We start from the raw sequence: 22,932 nt of genomic DNA, 5'->3' as shown, positions 1-22,932 counted from the left end.
AGTGATAGGCCATCACTTTTTTGTGTGTCCGTGAAATAATGAAACACATTATATATGTGGTATGGTGAGCTAGGCAGGACATACCACTGTTGGTTTTGTCTGTTTTAAGCTGCTAGTTTGTACAGGTTTGTGTGTGTGTGTGTGTGTGTGTGTGTGTGTGTGTGTGTTTTGGTTTAGGGTTTTTGTTGTTTTTTGGGGTTTTTTTTGTTTGTTTGTTTTTTGGTCACCAAAATAGTGACTGCAAGAGAGACATTTATCTTTCTCTTATGCCCCAGCATTTAAGCTCATTCTGGTCTTCTACTGATTACTGATTTCTCATCACCTCCTCTTCACTATCTCTATTTTAGCACTGCATTTTATTCCTCTTCTGAAGCACCCCATTGGGGTGGGTGCACCCCCACTTATCTTGGTCGTCTTTCAGATGGTAGTGAGGTCCTCCTCTCTGCGCCGCCTCAAGCCTCTGCTCACCTACCACCATAGTACTCTTTATCCTACATATGAATCACTTGCCTTCTGCACATAAACAAGTAGCAGTTGCTATTTGTTCCATCGGGTTCCAAAAGCCCTGCTGGTGAACACCACCAACAAACCCGTTGGCCTCATGTAACTTAAAGTAAAAAAAAGTGGGGAGTCTTGCCATTCTAACTCAGCAGTAAAAAGCATACAAAATACTATGAAATAGAAATACCAGGGATCTCTGTAGCAATACCAAGGAAAATGGCTACTATCCTTTTTCAGTATCCTGATTATATCTGAAATATAAACAAACACACCAAAAAAAAAAAAAAAAGGAAAATGGTTTATTTCTGCAAACAGTGTTCATGCACAAAAGCAAAGAATTCTTAGGCAGTGTGGCACATAAATGGATATTACCCCAGATTCTTCCCTAGACCCAGATGGAAAATTTTAAACAGTGTTCACCTACTTTGTACTAATCTTAAATTTCCATCACTTTCTCAGACTTTCATTAAAGCTGATGAATTTGGTTCTCATTTAAGATCACTCCAAATGTGTCTTCATTGGAATATGAAGCCCTCTTCCTCCCCAAGGCTGTTCCTTGCTTCTGGCTTGCATTTGCCTTAAGATATGGACAAGAAAAACCTTTCAGGGTCTTCTGACTTAACCATTCTTTTTCATTGGCTAATGAAGTTTCTCACCCACCTCATTATGACTGGATGTCAGAACCAACTCCCTACTGAGTACCTATGGCCCCTTGGAATGCTGTGGTAATATAGATCATTGTTTGCCAAATGTGTATCCAATGACTAGGAGATCATTTGAGAATGCAATTTCTGATACAGTAAGTCTACAGTAAAGTTTGAGAGTCTACCTTTCTAACAAATGTGTGAGAGATTACAACAATGCCGGTTCAGAAACCACATGTTGAGCAACAAGGATATAGAGAACTCAGAAATTAATCTGGATGACAGATATTTCAGAATATTTTTTTTGGTGTTATAATATCAATGAAACCAGGGCAAGGATAGAGAGGTCTGCAACTCAACTTAAAGCCACACGTGTTTGACCAAGGCTTTCAGAAGTTCCAAAAACTCTTCGTATTACAAAGTTTCATTAGAATCTCCTAGTATGAGTCTTGTGTCTCTCTCCATAATATAATATTTTTTTCCAAAGGAGTGAGCGGGGCATAATCCAGAAAGAAGTCTGACTTCTGCCCCAGTTTAACCAGCAAGATCTATCCCATCATGCGTTTTTCATATGGGTCCTCAGCAGCCTATGCCTGTTGCTTCCACCATAATAAGAACATGTTCTGTGTTAGGGTGAGTTTTTTTCTGCATCTTGTACTGGGGTAACCATTGGATTATACCGTAAATCCACCATCAGTAAGTCAGGAATACCAAAGGTCCATAAATGCTGCAAACAACCTGGGTGAAAAGAGAAGTTAAAAGTTTCAAAACAGAGTTATTATCAAATGCCTTTTTTTAAGTAACTAAGTAAATGGATAATCATACAGGGTTGTATTTTTGCCTATTTCTAGAGATCAGAGTAGAAAATATGCTTTCTTAATTTATTTGTTTATTTTGAAAGTGAGAGAGAACAAGCAAGGGGAGGGCAGAGAGAGAGAGAGAGGGAAAGAGAGAATCCTAAGCAGGCTCTGCACTAATGGCACAAGGCCCAGTGCAAGACTTGATCTCACAAACCTTGAGATCATGATCTGAACCGAAATTAAGAGTCGGTTGCTTAACTAAGTAACCCAGGCACCCCAAAGGAGAGAATATTGACCAATAAGCTTTGACTCCAAAGTCCCATCAATTAAATGGGGAATCCCTAATGGCTGCCTCAATGCTCGCTGAAGTAGACTCAATGAAATCCCTCTCTGACCCTTCTTTCCTCTATTATCTTTTATCATTATTTTTTTCTTATCACCCTGGATTCTGCAAAGACAATGAGATGGTGAGCTTTATGTGCACCAGCACAGATTCAAAGTGCAACCATCCTCTTGTGACAGACCCAATGGACCCCATCTCATATCTGCTGAATTGTGTTGTTTGTTTTTTTACCTGTTTGCCTCTTGTTGTTTCCCCCATCACTCCTTCTTTTGCTTTGAAATCATGAAACTCCATGCAACAAACGTACAGGATCCTTTAGATGAGCACCAATCATGATGCTACCTTTTTAAAATCTTAATTATGATGCTAAGTCACCTTTCCTTAACTATAAGGCAGGAAAGCTGGACTTTTCTCCCCTCAGGCTCAAGTAGTTGGCTATTGCTCTATGGTCTTTATATTTGTTAAATAGTCAGAGCTATTAGAAAATTTAATCCCTTTCAAAGTGTTATGAAGAACAGAGATAATGGTCGAGAAAAACATTTGAAATGTTGAAAATCTTGAAGCAATACTGGACAGTTGTTTAAGTCATAGTTTATTAAGTAATAAAATAACAATGTAGTAAGTTTATGAAAATAGTAGTTTTGTTTCCCTAAAAAAAGTTTATATACACTTTTTTTTTCTTCAAGAAAAGTGTATAGCATTTATTACTCTTTGGAATCTCCTAACCCAAAACTTTTTCAAAGAAATTTGACTTAATAGCTTTGGGCTTTACAGGAGGCTACCATAATCACAGCTTCTTTTATTTTTCAGAAGATAGTTGGGGGAGGGTTCCATGTTATTACCACCTCCTCTGAGAGCTTGGTTCCTAGCAAAGCCAAGGTCCATCTTTCACTGTGCAATTCTAGCCTAATAGGAAAGTTATATCACTGTTGACAGCCTTGTCCTTTCTTCATAAATCCTGGGAGTTATCCCATGAGGAATATTCATTTTCCTTCAGACATGAAGTGACCATTAAGATGCACCAGTAAAGAATCCGTGGCTTTTAGTGTCTCACTGTATGTCTTCTAGTTTAAGGATTTTAAGAAAAAAAAATGTTGCAGTGAAAATGTATACTTTTATTAGAAAAGAAGTAAATACATTCCTTGTTTCTTAATAAATGAGAGTTATAAAAAGCCAAGAGTGATATTTTCTTAAATTTAATGAAATCTAGGGGTGTCTGGGTGGCTCAGTCAGTTAAGGATCCAACTCTTGATTTTGGCTCATGTCGTGGTCTCACAGTTTGTGAGTGCAAGCCTTGTATCTGGCTCTGTGCTGACAGCAAGGAGTCTGCTTGAAATTCTCTGTCCCCCGCTCTCTCTCCCCCTCTCTCCACCCACCTCCCTCAAAATAAATAACCATTTTTTTTAATTTAACAAAATTGTGCCATTTGCAACAACATGGATGGAATTAGAGAATATTATGCTAAGTGAAGTAAGTCAGACTAAGAAAGACAAATACCATATGATTTCATTCACATGTGAAATTTAAGAAATGAATCAAATGATCATAGGAGGAAGAAAAAAGAGAGAGGCAAACTAAGAATCAGATGCCTAACTATAGAGAACAAACTGCTGGTTACCAGAGAGGAGGTAAGTGGGGGGATGGGTGAAATAGGTGATGGGGATTAAGGATGCACTTGTGATGAGAACTGGGTGATGTATGGAAGTGTTGAATCACTAAACTGTACATCAAAAACTGACATTTGACTTTATGTTACCTAACAGAAATTTAGAAAAAAATTTTTAAATTGAAATTTTCAATAAAAGCTCCATGCTTAACTATAAAAGAGAAAATATTATTTACTTACAGAAAAATGTCTCTGTAAGTGGAAACAGGTTTACAGACCATATGCTGAGACTAGCTGAGAGTGGTGAGGTTTACTTATAAAGAGAGGGTAGTGCCACAGAATGGAGAGTGGTCCAAACCAAAGGTGGATCTGGCTCCTCAAAGGGCTTGGTTTGTCCTATTTTATAGTTCTTTCTAGAACCATAATGAATAAAAATAACAGAGGGCTTCCACTTTGAGATCCAGTCTTCCCCCCACATATAAATAAATAGACCTCTAATGAAGGTAACCTCCTCTCTGTCCCTGAAGGTTGTTGACTCCATGACATTTTCTTCCACTACCTAAAAGTACCTGCTCACATGAAGAAAGAGAGACTAGTAGTCCATGTTATCAGGAAATAAGACAGTTTATTTGGCAAGTATTTCAAGAGAAAGTAAAAGTGAAAATATATGGGCATAGGAGAGGAATAGCAACATGTATTGAATACTACCACATGCTGGAATCTGAGTTAAGATGCTTTCACATGTATTCTCTTGATTCAATAATGGCATTCCCTACTGCTTCAAGATCCCTCGTACTTAGAAATTAAGTCACTTGTTTCAGAAGAGACAGCTAATAAACATTAAAGCCAATCTCAATCTCATAATCCGATGTTCAAATCATATCACGATTCTTTATAGACACACTAGACCAGCACTTTCCAGTAGAACATTTATCAATTATGGAAATATTATAAATTTGTACTGTTTAAAATGTTAGTCACTAGCTCCATGTGACTATTGAACTCTTCAAATTTTGCTACTGTGAATGAGAAATTGAATATTAAATTTCATTTAATTTTAGTAATTTGAATTTAAACAGATATATGTGGCTTGTGGCTACTGTATAGACAACAAAGTCCTAAACAATAGTTTTCTTAGAAAGAATTTTCTTTAACTCAGATTTTTTCCTCAGTCTAGCATCACTGTTTCTCTTCAACTCTTTTTTCATTTTTCAAAATGCAATCCTAGACTTAGCACAAATGATGGAATAAAGACCTCTGAATTTTTGTCTCCATAAAAGAAGTTAGAAAACTAGCAAAAATTGTGAGAACCAAGTTTTTTTCAAGACTCTGGAAATTAACCAGAGTTTCCACAAAGCAATTTATTAGAGAAAACAGCTGAATTCAATAATAACAGTAAACTTCGTGGTACTTTCATTAGTCTCATTTTCATCCATACCACTCCAGCTCCATAGTAACCTTGGAAAACTGTAGGCTGAAATTACACTGTAAACTAGTAGCCTGGCAGGAACACGAAGAGTCAGATAGTGTTGAACCTCCTTCAAACCAGAGAACTGTCATTCCCAGAGAAATGTCATTACTTTAACCTGTCTGATAGTCATTGGAAGATCCTACTTGCAAGACTGTCTTTACTTGACATGGCTCAGAGCACACCCAGTGCTGCAAAAGCTTCCCCAGAGCATTTGTCAAAAAACAATGAGAAGAAATTTTTGACTTTGCAGCTGCCTGAGGCAGTGGACAACAGTTGGTGAAAACTATATAATAATTGTTTTAAAAAACTTAAAAAACGTATCTGGAGAAGAAGATATCCAGAGTGTCTTTGAAAGTCTCTGGCATATTTCTGGAATTACAGAAATTCCCTAATAATGGGAGGTTAACTTACTTACTCCAGATGAGACACCTCGTAAAAATTAAAACTAATCTCACTGTTATGTCTTGATGTTCAAACCACATATCATAATGTTTCACATGTGCATTGGGCCAGCACCATCCAATATGGTTATTTGCATGCTCTGGGCTGTGCACATACTAAGAAAAGAAGATTGAGAAAGCCCTAAGATCGGACCTTGCACTAACTTTGAGGCTCTGTACAACCATGAAATGGAGGTTAAATCAGAGTTCTCAAATGTCAGGCTGAGTGTTGACTTCCTGCCTCAATATGCACATGGAGTTCTTTGGAAAATACTTAGAAAACCATTGGTTCAATCTATTTTAGAATATTTATATAATTATTAGCTGACCACAAATCTAATAGAGCAGAGACTTCTGTGAACACACACAACAAACATCACAGACTTTATACAGAATTTTTTCAGAGAAGTCATTGAACAAACAAATAACAATAAAACAACAAAATGCAGCAAAAACAAGCCCTGGGCAGGGAAAGTAATCTGATCTCCAGAAGTGCCAAATAATATGATTTTAAATATTCAGTTTTCAACAACAAAAATACAAGACATGCAAAGAAACAGGAAATATTGGCTCATAGACAGCAAAGTTTAATAGTCAATGGAAACTATCCCTGAAGAAGCCCAGACACCGGATTTAGTAGAAAATAAATAAATAAATAAATAAATAAATAAATAAATAAATAAATCATCTATTATAAATATGCTTAAGGGACTAAAATCCACATATAAAGAACTAAAAGAAAGTATTAAAACTATATTTCTCACAATGAAGAATATCAACAAAGAGAAAGCAAAATTATAAAATAAAGGGGCGCCTGGGCAGCTCAGTCCATTAAGCATCCAACTTCGGCTCAGTTCATGATCTCATGGCTTGTGAGTTTGAGCCCCATGTTGGGCTCTTTGCTGACAGTTTGGAACCTGGAGCCTGCTTCAGATTCTGTTTCCCTCTCTCTGCCCTGCCCCCACTTGCACTTCTCTCTCTCACTTTCTCTCTCTCAAATATAAATATTTAAAATTTTATAAAATTATAAAAATTATAATTTTATAAAATTTTATAATTTTCTAAAAATTATAAAAAGAATCATATTCTTTATTATACACTGCTGTCAGTTTATAATAACTGAAATGAAAATTTCACTAGAGTTTGACCTGAGACTTGAGCAAGGAGGGAGAATCAGTGAACTAGAAAACAGATCAATTATCTAGTCTGAGAAACAGAAAGAAGAAAAGAATGAAGAAAAATTGCAGAGTTGCAGAGATCAATGGCATACCATCTAAAATAAGGACACATGTATAATGGGGGTCACAGAAGAAAAGTTAAAGAGGGAGGCACAAAGATATTTGAATAAATAATACCAAAAATTTTCCAAATTTGATTTTGAAATATTAATCTTTACAGCCCCAAATCTCAGTTAAGTGCATGTTGGATCAATTCAAAGAGACTCACATCTAGGCATCATAACTAAAGTGGTAAAACTCAAAGACAAGGATATTCTTGACAGCATCAAGAAATAAGACTCGTCATATAGAAGTGATCCTCATGAAGTTTTTCATTAGAAACAATAGAGACCAAGGTACAGTTGGGTGGTATATTCAAAGTGCTAAAAGAAAGGTTGTCAACCAGTAATTTTATAGCTTATAAAACTATCCTTCAGAAATTAAGGAGAAATTAACACATCCCTAAATAAACAAGAACAGGGAGGATTTATTGCCAGCAGACTTGCCCTGCAAGGAATACTAAAGGGAGTTCTTCAGGTTCAAACAAAAGACCACTAGATTGTAACTCCAATCCACCTGAAGAATGAAAAGAATTAAAATATATAGGCAATATAAAACATAGTATAAATATATTTTTGTATGTAACTTTTTGTCTTGTCATCTTTTTTTTTATGTTTATTGATAAGAGGAGGAGCAGAGAGAGAGGGAGACACAGAATCTGGAGCAGGCTCCAGGCTCTGAGCTGTCAGCACAGAGCCTGATATGAGGTTTGAACTCACAGGCCGTGAGATCATGACCTAGGCTGAAGTCAGAGCTTAACCAACTGAGCCACACAGGCTCCCCTGTCTTATCATATTTTTAAAAAAACTTTATAAAGCAATGATTATAAATCTTTGTTGATGGGTGCACGATGTATAAGATGTGATACATATAATAACACTACAGACAGAAGATTGAATGAAGCTACACAAGTGCCAGAGCTAAAAATTAGGTTGATGTTAGTATGAACTAGACAGTTATATATTAAAACATGAATGGTAACCCCCAGGGAAGTTACCAAGAAAATAACTAAAAAATACCTATTAAAAGAAATGACAAGAGTGTAAAAGGCTACTCTATAAAATATTTACTGAACTCATAAAAGACAATAATGGAAGAATTAGGAGAAAAAAGACATAAGATATACAGAAAAGAAACAGGAAAAAGTAGATATAAATCTTACATTATCAATAATTAGATTGATCAGGTAAATTAATGAAACATTACTAAAAGGCAGAAAATGGCAACAGAACTTAAAAAATTATCCAACTATAGGCTGTCTACAAGAGACATACGTTAATTCAAAAATACAAATAGGTTGAAAATAAAATCATGGAAAAAGCGATACATGTAAATAGTGACAAATAGATTGACTATATTAATATCAGACAAGATACATTTTATGGTAGGTAGGATGATAGCCATCACCCAAGTGCACATATTAATCCGCGGAAGTCATAAATATGTTACAATATGTGTCGACAGAGACTTTGCAGGTGTGATTGTGTTATGGATCTTGAGGAATGAGAATCAAAGTCAGAAAGAAGAAATATGATGTAAGAAGTAATTGACTGGAATGATGTGCATCCAAAATGGAGGAAGGGATCATAGGCCAAAGAAAGCAAATGGCCTCTAGAAATTAAAAAAGTCAGAAAAAAGTATTCTCTCCTAAAACCTCCAAAATGACTTTGGCTCAGTTGATGGCTTAAATTTATCCTATAAGACTCATAATGCACTTCTGATTTCCAGAATTGAAATATAATAACTTTGAGATTTATGCAATTAAATTTGAGGTCATTTTTTACAGTAACAATAGAAAACCTAATAGAGATTAAAAGATAAATAATGTTGCTAAAGACTTTTTTATGATAAAAGTTGATTATAAACATATATGCATGAAAGAAAAGAATCCTAAAATATAAGAAGTAAAAACTGACAGAACTGAAGGGAAAAGAAAGAAATTTCATAGTAATACTTGGAACTTCAATACATTACCTTCAGTAACAGCTACAACAACTACACAGAAAATAAAAGCAAAAAAAAATAGAAGACTTGAAAAATGCTTTAAAGCAAGCAACCTTCACAGATATCTACAGAACAGTCCACCCAATAGCAGCAGAATATGCCTTCTTCTTAAGTACACTGGAACATTCTCTACATAGGCCATAAAACATGTTTGAATAAATTTAAAAGGTTTTAAATCATACAAAATCATGTTCTCTAAATTCATGAAATGAAACTAAAAATCAATAACAGAAGCCAACTTGGGAAATTCAGTAAATATATGGAAATTTCACTACAGATGTTCCAACAACTGATGGGTCAAAGAATAAGCCACAAGGAAATTTAGAAGAAACTTTGGTAGAGTGGTTCCAGTCCAAGTGGCAACATAGAAGCCCATGAGTTCACCTCTCTCTGTGGGCATACTTAATCTACTGCTACACAAGAAATTTATACAGCTGAATAGCAAAAACAACCAAACAAAACAAAGAAGAAGAACAACAACAACAACAAAACTTAATTAAAAATGGCCAGAGGACCTGAACACCCATTTTACCAAAGAAGACACCCAAAGGCCAAAAAGTACATGAAAATATACCCAAGATCACTAATATCAGAGAAATGCAAATCAAAACCACAGTGTTAGACTACCTTGCACCCTAGAATTGCTATTTCAAAAAGACAACAGGGATGCCTGGGTGGCTCAGTCAATTAGTGTCCGAATATTGATACTGGCTCAGGTTGTGATCTCATAGTCATGAGATCTGAGATCGAGCCTCCCATCAGGCTCTGCATTGAGCATGGGGACTACTTGGGATTCTCTCTCTCCCTCTTTCTGTTCCCTTCCTCCCCTTATGTGTGCTCTCTCTCTCTCAAAATAAATAAATAAACTTAAAAAAAAAGACAACTGATAATAAGCACTGGCAAGGACATGGAGAAGAAATAACCCTTGTTCACTGTTGAAGGGAATGTGAATTGGAAGTATGGAAATGAAATATGGAAAACAGTATGGAAGCTCTTAAAAAAATTAAAAATAGAAATGCCATATGATCCAGCAACCCCACTTCTAGGTATGTATCCAAAGGGATTGAAAGCAGGATATCACAGAGATATTTGCCCTCCCTTGTTCATTGCAGCATTATTTACAGTACCCAAGATATAGAATAACCTAAGTGCCCATCAATGGATGAATGGATAAAGAAGATGTGAGATACATTACAACATGGATGAGCTGTGAGGGCATTATGCTCAGAAAGACAAATACTAAATGGAATCACTTATATTTGGAACTTAAAGAAAAGTCGAACACATAGAAACAAGGAGTAGAAAAGTGGCTGTTAGGTGCTAGGAAGTGTAATAAATAGGGAGAGTTTTACAAAAGGATGCAAAGTGTCAGCTCTAAAATGAATAAGATTTGAATATCGAATATAGAACATGGTGACTATAGTAAATAAGACTGTAGTGTATAATTGACACTTGTTAAGAGAGTAGAACTGAAATGTTCTCTCTCTCTCTCTCTCTCATTCACACACACACACACACACACACACAAAGACAAGTATGTGAGGCGATAGATGTGTTAATTTTATAGGAGGAATCTTTCCACAATATACATATAACAGATCATTGCAAGTTATTCTTTAAATATCTTACAATTCTGTTGTTCAATTATACCTCAGTAAATTTGGAAAATAAAGTACTTTGACAGAAATGGAAAAGTAAAAAACAATATATCCAAACATAGAAGATTCAGCTGAAGCAGTGCCCACAAGAAAATATATAGCTGTAAGCATCTGTATTGAAATGAGATGAAGTCTGGGGCACCTGAGTGGCTCAGTCAGTTAGGTTTCTGACTCTTGGTCTTAGCACAGGCCATGATCTCATGGTTTGTGCAATCAAGTCCAATGTTGGGCTCTGAGCTGATGATACGGAGCTTGCTTGGGATTCTCTCTCTCCCTGTCTCTCTCTCTTTCTCTCTCTCTGCCCCTCCCCACTTGCTCTCACTCTCTCAAAATAAATAAACTTACGAAGATGAGGTAAAATATGACATCAATAATCTATCCTGTAACCTTTAGAAACTCAGAGAAAAAAGGAAACTAAACCTGAAGAAGTTTAACACAGGAAATAATGATTAGAGCAAAAATTAATTAAAGGATATAATCATAACAGAGAGCACCAACAAAACCCAAAGCCAGTTATTTGAAAAGATCATCAAAATTGACAAAACTGTAGCTAGGCTCATTAATAAAGATAAAACTCAAATTACTAGAATCAGAAAAAAAGGGGGGGCATTACTACTTACTTTACAGAGATAAAAAAGAATTATAAGAGAATACTATGAAAAACTGGATGCCAACAAATTAGATAACCTAGATGAAATAGACAAAAATCTTGAAATATACTAGTAAAATAGACCTATAATGCCTATATTATTAATTTAAAACCTCCCACAAAGAAAAGACCAGAATCAGAAGCCTTCAACTGGTAAATTCTTTTCTTTTAGAAAAGAATTAATACCAGTTATCAACATTCTCTATCAAAAAATAGAAGACTAAACACTTTCCAATTAATTTTATGAAGTCAGTATTATCCTCACATGAAAATCAAATAAATCACAAGAGAAGCAAATTAAAGACTATTTTAACTCATATGTTTTGATGCAAAATCCTCTTAAAAAATACTACACCATATAAAGCAACATGCGAAAAGAATTATACCACCATAACCTGATGGGATTCATTTTAATAATGCAAGAAAAGAAATTTAAAAAAAAGAAAGAAACAGTCTTTCTAACATGAATGTGGCCAATTGGCAAGTTTCTACTGAAGACAATGTAAATAGTTTGCCACATTAAAATCTACCTCAGCAAGTCCACTGGAACTTAATGACTCCTGGAGAAATAGTCCAAGAGTCAGACATCATCAATGCCAAATGGAGACAAAACCATGCTGTACAAAACCTAAAGGGGAATTTTACATTTAACTATTCTCTATGTAAAATCTACCAGAAGCTGTTAGAACGCCAGTTCCCATTTTTCAGTTTTAAGCAAGTGGGTACACAAATAGCCCCTGACAACAGCTGATGAAACAGGGAGAATCTCAGAGTGGATATTCATCACACAAACAACTGTGAGTGGATATCCATTCAAATAGCTCTCTAGTTAGGCTGTAGTGGTAATTGAGTAAAGGGAGATGGATAGACAGTCCAGTTTGTTTCAGCAAAGCCCCAGAAAATAAATATAAATCTTCTCCAAAACTCTGGATCCTATGTTGTTCTCTGACCATAGAACTTTATGTTAACACGTGATTATTGATCTTGGATTATGGGTGCTCCTTGTGAACACAGCCTCTCAGCCTCTGATTTAATGTTGCAGCTCCAGATCTTATCATTTTTTTCCCCACACAGATCAGAACTCTGAAATTGTTTATGGGGTTTATTGTCTAAATTAATTTAGTATCACCAATGTGAAGCAATTGATTTTCAAACTGGGTTCTGTGATTGCTATGACAATTCCGACGCAAACCACAGTAGTTTTAATTGCTTTGTTTTTATTTCATTGGTAATATAAAAAAAATTATAATTCTGTATTCAGGATCATCTTATGACCACCTTATGATCTAATTCAGACCCAAGATTCTAAGGTCTGCATCACTTTTTAAGATACATTTACTTCCCAACTCCTGGGATGCATGTGTATGCTTAGCTCTGTGATGAAAGGTCCAGGCTTCTGAAGAATACCCATAGTTCCAAAGTCAGAGACAATGAGAACTGATGAAGATATTGGTCTTTCCTTTTGGGATTTTAGCTCCTGATGTAGGTTCAGTTTACACTTGACAGCTCCCACTTTGATTCCGTCTTTTCTTTCTGCATGTCTGTCAGGTGGACTTCAAGCTCTAGTTTCAGAAGCAAAGACAATAGTCTTCTGGAGGTGATTTAACCAGCTCTTACAATTATGTCAGCTAATCCTCTGCAATAAATCCCATTATGTTGTAAACTAGTCTTTCTGCTTCTCTGGTTGAACTGATAGAGGTGAGGCATTACTTTGCTCTTATCACTGTTTTACTCTTGCCAAAGTTTTACTAGTAGCACATACAGAAATAACTAAGCAAGAAGGAGTCTTGTTCCTATTCCATAAACAATTGCATTGAGACAGATTTTAATAACAGTATAATCATAATTTGATCTTCAACTAGACCAAACAACTTAACAGAGTTATTAAGTGATGTACGTAGTAACTGTAAGACCTTATCAAATCCTTGGTACACACACTAACATAATCACAGTAGCACAGGATTTGCTATTGGCAGGTAAGCTTGGACATCTTTATTGTCTCATGTCCAATAAGGTCACCATCTTTGCTAGTTAGCATTGTCCTTTGCCTGACAAAACAATGGTTGTGTGACTAGGGACCATTTGGAGCAAGAGACTCCCAGTTTTTCAGAAACTATAAATGTGAGTCAACAATGACACTTTGCAGTGGCAGGGGTCAATGAACACAGATATGAGTGTCATCTCACCTCCAAGAAACAGCCTCAAAATTTCTTTTTTGGACAGTATTCTGGAAATTTTAGGCAGGTTCTACAATGATCAGGCATTTAATGGCAAAGGGAAGGATCAATGGGTAGCAGAGAGCTGAATCCACCACAAATGGGGAACAGTTCTTTCAATATATATGGTGTTTTTGCTTTTTTATTAAGAATACTTTTGTTTTTCTACAAATGAATAAAAGTAAAAATCTGTCATAATATAGAAAAAATATTAAATATTAAGATTTGGACTTACCATTCATTAATATTAGCCTTCAAGGATTGCTTGCTGGCAAAACTTTGGTTAAGGACAGAAAATGATCATTTTTTTTAACCAGATAATAATGCTGTTATCAATACAATTTAGTACAACATAGTTATAGGAAAGATCTCTGCATAAGTATTATTGAATTCAAAATGTAAAAGGAAATTAAATATAGAACAAAATCTGAAGCCACATCTTTCCACTATTAAAGCCAACACTGGCAATGTTGTTTTAGCAAAACACAATCCATAAGACATTAAATTAATTTTGTTAATTTGAATATTGGTTTTGTGCCTTTTATGTAATTCTTATATTTATCTTGCTTTTACAGTTCTATACTATAAGTAAGCTATAATCAAAGTTTAAATATCTATTTTGTACACATTGAAGCAACATAATTATAAAAGGCATTTTTGTCAACAAATATAGCATCAATAAGAATTTCATTTTTTTCTAAATTGGTAGTTTTCAACCCTGCTGACACATTATAATTACTTGAGGTCAAGGGTGCATTTCCAGTGATTCTGATTTAATTGGTGTAAGGTGAGCACTGACCTCCAGGTAATTTTAATCTCTCAGTAACCAATAAAAACAATAGGAAAATAATAACAATATACATTTGAAGAACACTGTTAATCAAACTGACATTATTAGACTTTATAGAGCATGACATCTGACAGATGTAAATTGTTTTTCAATTACACCTGGAATCCTCACTAAGATAGACTACAGGGGTGACTGGGTGGCTCAGTTGGTTAAACAACCAACTTTGGCCCAGGTATTGATCTCATATTTGTGAGTTCGAGCCCCACATCTAGCTCTCTGCTATCAGCGCAGAGCCTGCTTCAGATCCTCTGTCTCCCTCTCTCTGCCCTCCCCTGCTTGTGCTCTCTCTCTGTCTCTCAAAAATAAAAATACATTTAAAAAAACTAAGATAGATTACATATTGGGACATTAAAATAAATCTCAACAAATTATTAAATGATTGGAATATTTCATAATACAACTTCTGACCAGAACATAATTATTATATAATTCAGTTACAATAGCACACTTAGAAAAATTCCCAAATATTTGGAAATTAAACAAGACACTTCACAATAATAATTGTGTAATAAGTTAATTGCAAGACATATAAGGAAATGTTTTTAAATAACTTTAACTCATGTTATAACAGAAATACAGCATAACAGAACTTGTAGAATGCAGTCAAAGTAGCAATTGAGGGAATTTTATATTTTTAAATACTTATTTTATTCAACGTTTATTTATTTTTGGGACAGAGAGAGACAGAGCATGAATGGGGGAGGGGCAGAGAGAGAGGGAGACACAGAATCAGAAACAGGCTCCAGGCTCTGAGCCATCAGCCCAGAGCCTGACGCGGGGCTCGAACTCCCGGACCGCTAGATCGTGACCTGGCTGAAGTCGGACGCTTAACCAACTGCGCCACCCAGGCGCCCCAATACTTATTTTAGAAAAGAAAAGGATGGTTTAAAATTAGTTGTCTTAAGAAGCTAAAAATGAAAAGGAAGTTAAACCCAAAGTAAGATGAAAAAAAAGAAGATAATAAAAATAAGAACATAATTCATTTTATCTTAAAAACAGAAATAGAAAAAGTCATGGATAAAGATGGTTCTTTTAAAATATTAATAAAATGAAAACTCTCAAGCAAGACTAATGAGATTTTTTTAAAAAAAGATAAAAAAAATTATCACAATTAGAAATAAAATAAACATTATCTCTATACATCTTACAGACATTAAAAGTAAAATAAATAACAGTTTTGAACAACTGTTTGTAATTAAATTTGACAATTCAGAGAATGGACCAATTACTCGAGAAACAGAAATTACCAAACTGACTCATAAGAAATAAAAATCTAAGTGAAAGAAAAGAAAAGAAAAGAAAAGAAGAGAAAGAGAAAGAATTCATAATTAAAAACTTCATCAGAAAGAAAACACAAAATAATTATGCTGGCTAATACTATTAGATGTTTAAGAGTGAAATAATACTGAACCTAAGGAAATTTTAGACACTCTCTTTTCTGAAAAGGATATCAAGCTAGGAAATTTTGATACCAAAACTTGAGAAAGTCCTTACAAAGAAAATTACAGACTAAGACTCTTCTGAATGTAAACAGCAATAGCAAAAAAAAAAAAAAATACTAAATATTATCAAACAGATTTAGGAATATATAAAAAATAATAGTACATTATATAACCACATAGTGTTTATCCCAGGTGGTCAGGTGGATTTAACATTCAAAAATGTACTGATTTAGCACATTGACTGAGTAAAGGAGGAAATAATTATCTCAACAGATGTAGGAAAACCATTGGATAAAAATCGCTATCCATCCATAATAAAAATAGAAAAATGGGAAAGAAGGGAAATTTCTTGATAGGATAAGGCATATCTACAATATCCTTACAGCTAATATATATTTACGGTGAAATTTTGAACATTTTCTCAAAAAAAACAGAAATAAGACAAGGGTATCTGTTCCTACTACTTCAAATCAATATTCCCTAAGGAACCTAAAAACAAAACAAAAGAAATTTCTCAACTAATAAGTAAATTTCTCAAGATTGTGAGATACAGTATTTTTATACTAGCAGGAAATAACTGGAAACCTCAGTGAAAAAATTATTCCATTTAAATAGAGTCATAAAACATGTAACATACTTCCACCTTGTGCGTACAATATGGCTCCAACTTCTTGGTTGATAGAAATATTTTATACCTTGATTGTTGTGTGTTAGTTACACGGTTGTACTTATTACTAAACCTTGTTGAACTGTATACTTACAGCCTGTGCATTTCATTGTATGCAAATTTTACCTCAATTAAAACAAAAATATGTTTGGGGTGCCTGAGTGGCTCATTGGTTAACTGGCTGGCTCTTGGTTTTGGCTCAGGTCATGTTCTCATGATTCGTGGGATCAAGTCCAGTCTCAGGCTCTGTGCAGACAGCACAGAGCCTGCTTGGGATTCTCTCTCTCTTTATGCCCCTTGCTCACTCACTCACTCTCTCTCTCTCAGAGTAGATAAATAAACTTTAAAAAATATGTGTTTAAATCTTTTGTGTGTTTACTGTTTATTATTGACACTGACCAATACCCTCCCTGACTCCCACTGGGCACCAGAGGGAGAGAGACTTACTCATCTTTGTTTACCCAATGCTGAAGTGGAGGAATACATTTTTTTAATTAGTAGGCTCCATGTCCAATGTGGGGTTCAAATCACAACCCTGACACTAAAAGTTGCATGCTCTACTGACCGAGCACCAAAGAAATACATGTTTATAATGAAGCGCTAAGAAGAGTCCAATAAATCAAAGCAGAAAAAATATAATTCAGGCAGACCTCAAAAACTAAATTTTGTCCTAAACATTGTTTCATTGCCCTCATTGCTGTGGAGACAGAGCTTTTACAAGCCAACAAGTGTTTTGCCTACAATTCAAGTCAAAATCTAGTGGTAATTTTTTTGATCTTTTTAAATAAATTTAAAAAACAACAACTAGTGAGTGGCTAGTATAGACATACACTATTTATTTATAATAATAGCTGGCACATACAATAACAAATGCAGTATTGCTATAAAAACTGACATTTTTTCCCCTAAACTATTGTTTTCACTCAAGAGGTATATGAAAAGGAAAGTAAATTACTTGAATCCTGTATCCACGCAACAGGTCATTCATTTATTCATTCATTCACTTAGCATTGGTTTGTTGAGCACCTACTCTATGCTAGATACTAAACTAGAAGTGGAAATATACAGATTAATATGAAACCTTTTCTAAAAATAAACTGACACTCTAGTTGGGGAAAAAGATGAATAAGCAGACCAATATAAGAATGGCTAATTGAACTATGGTAGAGATAGGTACAGACTAACATGGGTTTCTGCTATTTTTTATGGAAAAAAAGTATGTATATGTATATATATGTATGCATATGTGTGTAGATATCTATAGATAGATATACAAATATAGATATATAGATATAGATATAGATATAGATATAGATATAGATATAGATATAGATAGATATAGATATAGATAGATTAGATATAGATATAGATATAGATAGATATAGATATAGATACACACACCATGGCTGGCCAACTCCTCCAGACTTCTCTGCCAGAGGCAAGTCTTTCCATTGCCCACCTCTTGCCTTCATTCTTCAATCTCAGATTTTTGCTCAAGTCGTACTCTGCCTAGAAGGTTCTGTCACCATTTTTCCCTACCATATCCTGATCTGCACTTTCATTTTCTTTTTATTTTGTGAAAATATTTTTAATTTATTTTGAGATAAAGAGAGAACATGAGCAGAGGAGGGGCAGAGAGAGAGAATCCCAAGCAGGCTCCATGATGTCAGTGCAGGCCCCACACGGGGTTCAATCCCACACACCAGAGATCATGACCTGAGCTGAAATCAAGAGTCTGATGTTCAACCAAATGAGCCACCCAGATGCCCCCACAACCTGCACTTTTAAAAACATGGACTTAGTCCAATTTCTTCCAACCATCTTTCGCTGGTGTGTTCCTATCCCTGTGGTTCCCACATGCTAGCATATCCTTTCTCAACTTATTTTACATGAACCTGTGTATGGTGCATTGTGTGCTGTATGTTCTTATGAGAATAGAGACCCAACTCATACTCAGAGGTTACTCACAGCATTTGTCCATGATTGCCACATAGAAGATGCTCAAAAGTAGGAGCTGATATTATTAATGCACAATTGTTGAGCACATGACATGCACAAATTACTGATCATTTTTCTTGCTGAACATGGGATAGGTGTGACCCAGGCACCTTTGATCCACTCTCCCTACCTGTGTACAAACACATACTCTTTAAACACAGTCACTGCAAATATAATACAAGCAGAGGCCACTGCATGCAATTTCTCCATTCAGCAAGTGTGCTGATGTGGAAAACCTATGAAATACATTTAGAAACAATGACTGTCATTCCTGAATTTCTCTGGAGCAGCAATTTGCTAGTGTGTCAGTGTCATTGGCAACTCATAAAGTATTGGCTTAAAGGACAAAGATGAACATTTTCCTTCTCTCTGTGCAAAAGGGAAATAGGTCTGAAATCCCTTGGGGGAAGATCTTTCTCCTTGCAATGGGATGGAGATAGCCAAAAGATATGTCAGGACTGTTCTTGTATGAGTCTAAAAGCTGTGGGTATAATTTGATCCCTGGCGACTTCTCAGTATGGAGTGAGCAGTGACACACCATCTGAGAGGGCCAGAACGACCACAATCCCTGGCCGTGGCACGCCATCCAAGAGGGGCAGGAAGACCACAATGCCTGGTAGCTGGGAACAGAAGGCCACCAGCTTCATTTCAGAACAGTGGCTATAACCTTAGTCTCAGGCTTGACTACACATTAAAATCATATTAATTAAAGAAGAATTCCTAGGGATGGGAACAAAGGCATAAGTCACTATTGAATCCCTTCAAGTAATTTCAATGGACAAATTTAAGACCTAATGAATACAATGGTAGGGATATTCCAGGGGGTTCAGGCCCTTATGAATATAAATAACCTAGGGAGATTTCCAAAATGGCATGTGATGATTAATCTTACGTGGAAACTTGACTGGAACAAGCGGTGACCAGATACTTGGGCAAACATTGTTTTGTGTGTTTCTGTCAGGATATTTCTAGGTGAGATACACATTTGAATCTGTAGACTGAGTAAAGCAAATTGTCCTCCCCAATGTGAGTGGCCCTCATCCAATCAGTTAAAGGCTGATAGAACAAAGGCTAAATAGAACAAAAAGGCTGACCCACTCTCAAGCAAGAGGAACTTCTGTCTGGCTATTGAGCCAGGACAGGGGTCCTTTCCTGCCTTCTTACACAAATGTTAACATTGGCTTTTGGGTCTTGAAGCTGCTGGTTTTCAGACTGGAGGTTTACACCACAGGTTCTCTGGGTCTCTGGATTGATGACTGCAAATCTTGGGACCTGTTAGCCTCCATAATTGTGTGACACAATTCCTGATAATATATCTGTGTGTGTGTGTGTGTGTGTGCGTGCTTACATATACATACATCCTGTTGGTTCTGTCTCTCTGGAGAACTCTAACTAATTCACTATAAGTGGCTTATCTCACTGCCACAGATTGTGTTTCTACTGGAAAGGCATGGCCCCAGAATTTTGCTGTTTTTGTAATTATTACTGGTATTATTATTGTTAATCCCAGATTGTTCTAATAAAGACAGACTTTGTAATTTGGACATAACTGGATAATCTCGGGCAAGTTACTTAACCTTGTCTAAGTTATTACCATCTTTTTATGTAACATGAGGATAACCATACTACATTTTGTGGTAATAGTATATTACATTGCATTGTCATGTATATGGTACAGCCTGGCACATGCATCTTAGGAACATTTATCTTTCCACATATGTGTGCAATTGGCAAAATATTTTTCCATAATAAATGCTCAATATTGATTTTAAATACAACTAGAAAATATTTCAAACATCAGTGTCTTAATTTCCTTCAGAGTACAATTTGGGACTTATATGTGTCTCAGATATATCATTCTTGTAATTTGCCTCATAACAATATATAACTACTTTTTTGCTGGTCTGTCCATTTGTGACCCAAGCAATGACCCAGTACAGATGGGCACTGGTCCAACAAACAAAAGTTGTTTCATGCTTTTTTGCCTCTTCCTAATCTCTTCCAGTTACTCACATGACTTTCTTCAGGCACTGAGTACCATCCAGTGTCAGCTCGTGTGATTTTAGAGAAGCAAGTGATAATAACAAACCATTCCTACATGACACGGAATTTTACTGAACACCACTCGTTGGATAATACTTGGTCTGATTTTTAAACCTATGTTTCTCATACATGCCACTGTATAGTTGTTTGAAATTTGAAATTCCTTAATACATCCAACCCTAAAGCACTGCAATATTTTAGGGTCCCTCATTGGCTATACAGTCTGCCCTTTTACCCACCCCATCTTTGTCACCTTTAAAGGATTTGCAAATGAGCCTTTGTGTAGAAAGATGCTAGCACGTTTATAACCATAAATTAGTGAATGTTTAAGAGAGGTTTTCCATAACGATTAGTTCAGGTTATTTAAATATCATTTTTACTTTAAAAGATTGCTTTACTTGAATCTGAAACTCCAGTAAAGGCAAATAACTCAAGCAATCTAAGCAGCAAGTATGATGCAGTTATAATTATCTGAATATGTTAACATTTAGGGAACAGTCAGGCGCATTACTGGCCTTTGGAAAATAGAATGCTTCATGTAGACACTAATTAATCAATAAAATCCTAATTGGATTCTATTAAGTATTGGAAACGACATTTCAACTTAAATATTCCATGTACAACCCTGACCCATTCCCAAGAAGCAATAAAAGCCAATTAGGGTGGTATTCAAATTATAATTATGAATGCTATCACCACCCTCATCTACATTAATATTACAACAATTAAAGAGAACACAGTAAGGAATGAATCAGGCAAGTCTTCCTGCGCAGATGCCTCATTTTGGGGCTATTGTTGAGAAATTCAAACACAAAAGTGGCTATTAAAGAGCATGAGCTTTGGAATTAGGAAGCCTGAGATAATATCCACCACTCTACTCATTGTGTATGTATCTGAGACCAATGTCTCCCTCCGTGAAATGGGAATGACAGCAGGCTTTTTCAGATCTATGTTGAAGATTAGAACTGATGCATATGAATGTTTCAGTGGAAGGCTGTGTATAGGGAATCCTGCAGAAAATGCCAGATCTAGTCCAGAATACTGAGGTCCGCATTCATAGAATCTTTGGAAGAAACCCAAGATTTACCAAACTCACCTGCCATTTTTAGTGCAGGAACACTTTTTACTGCAGTCCCCAAAGATTATGTTCCAATCTCTGCTTGCACACCTTTACTGCTTCAGAATTTATTTCTTCCTGGGTGTACCACAGTTTCATTGTTAGCATTTTTAGAACATGCAGAAACTGACCTCCTTATTAACTCCCATTGGACCCAGCTTTACCATAACCAATAATATAAACCATATTGAAATTCTGTTCTAGATGAATTGTTCAGGAAATACATCCAAATTTCTGATATCACAGGCTCTGGAACTAAACTGCCTTGGTTCAAATCCTAGACCTATGACTCACCAGCTGTTGACCTTGGGCCTATTAACCTCTTTATGCTTTAGTTTTCTCACTGTTAAATGTGGATTATAGTTTCTGTATCTTGCATGTGCTGTGAACACTAGCTATCATTTCATTCAGAGCATTTTCCTTTTTCATATTTGCAACCTCCCCTTGAAGTTATTATGTACAATCTTGCCTGAATGCCAGTTTAAACACAAAACTTCTATTAAATTAATCATGTTGATGCACATCTTGGTAAAATGAGTTACACCTTCTCAGAGATGTGTGTCAACAAAATTTCCTTCTTTTTCCACTGTACAAGTGAGAAACAGAGTCATACCGAGGTGAAGAAAGGCAACTTGCTCACAGACACTTACCTTGTACATGGAAGGCCAGACATAAAGGAACACACTGCAGGTGTCACAGTCCAGGCTCTTAAGGGATTTGCTATACACTCTCTAGCATCCATCACAGTAAAAAATTAAAGGAAATCAGAAGGATTGAGATCAGAGTTGCGGGAAGCTGAGACCTTTGCTTTCACACTGGCCACAGTAACAGCGCAAACCAGGCCTAATGGACATGACAAAATGACTTGATCTGGTAGCAACCAGGGTTTTCAGATGTTCAGGCAGAGATGCTCAGAAGTCAGGCAGCAGAGTCATGCTATTTCTCCTAGGAGAGGCAGAACTTGATTGTAGTTATGGTGTTACGTTACAAACGTTAGGCTGAAAATGGTCTCTTCACAGGACACAAAGTGTAAAAGCATATTAATTAGCAACTAGACAACACAAGCACAGTCTAACCATGACTCTGTGGAAACAATGCCTCTATTCAGTGGATTCAGAGGATGAGTTTAGTAGGCAAATTTTTGGCTACAGAGGACAATCTGACTGTGAATATATTTGGGGTGGCACAGGTCTTATGATGACCCTC

General features: G+C 35.8%; 1 long non-coding RNA gene across 1 annotated transcript; it reads right to left on the bottom strand.

Annotated features, from left to right (window-relative positions):
• Positions 1–785: 785 nt before the first annotated feature.
• LOC122481235 lies at positions 786–22,731 on the bottom strand. Its single transcript, XR_006296793.1, has 2 exons — positions 22,377–22,731; positions 786–1,883 (listed from the first exon to the last, which is right to left on the bottom strand). It is a non-coding gene; the product is annotated as an uncharacterized LOC122481235 (long non-coding RNA).
• Positions 22,732–22,932: the final 201 nt, after the last annotated feature.

The sequence above is a fragment of the Prionailurus bengalensis genome, chromosome C1 (assembly GCF_016509475.1).
Source record: "Prionailurus bengalensis isolate Pbe53 chromosome C1, Fcat_Pben_1.1_paternal_pri, whole genome shotgun sequence".
NCBI lineage: Eukaryota > Metazoa > Chordata > Mammalia > Carnivora > Felidae > Prionailurus > Prionailurus bengalensis.
The sequence above is the reverse complement of the archived record's forward strand: the minus strand, read 5'-3'. Positions and strand labels throughout refer to the sequence as shown.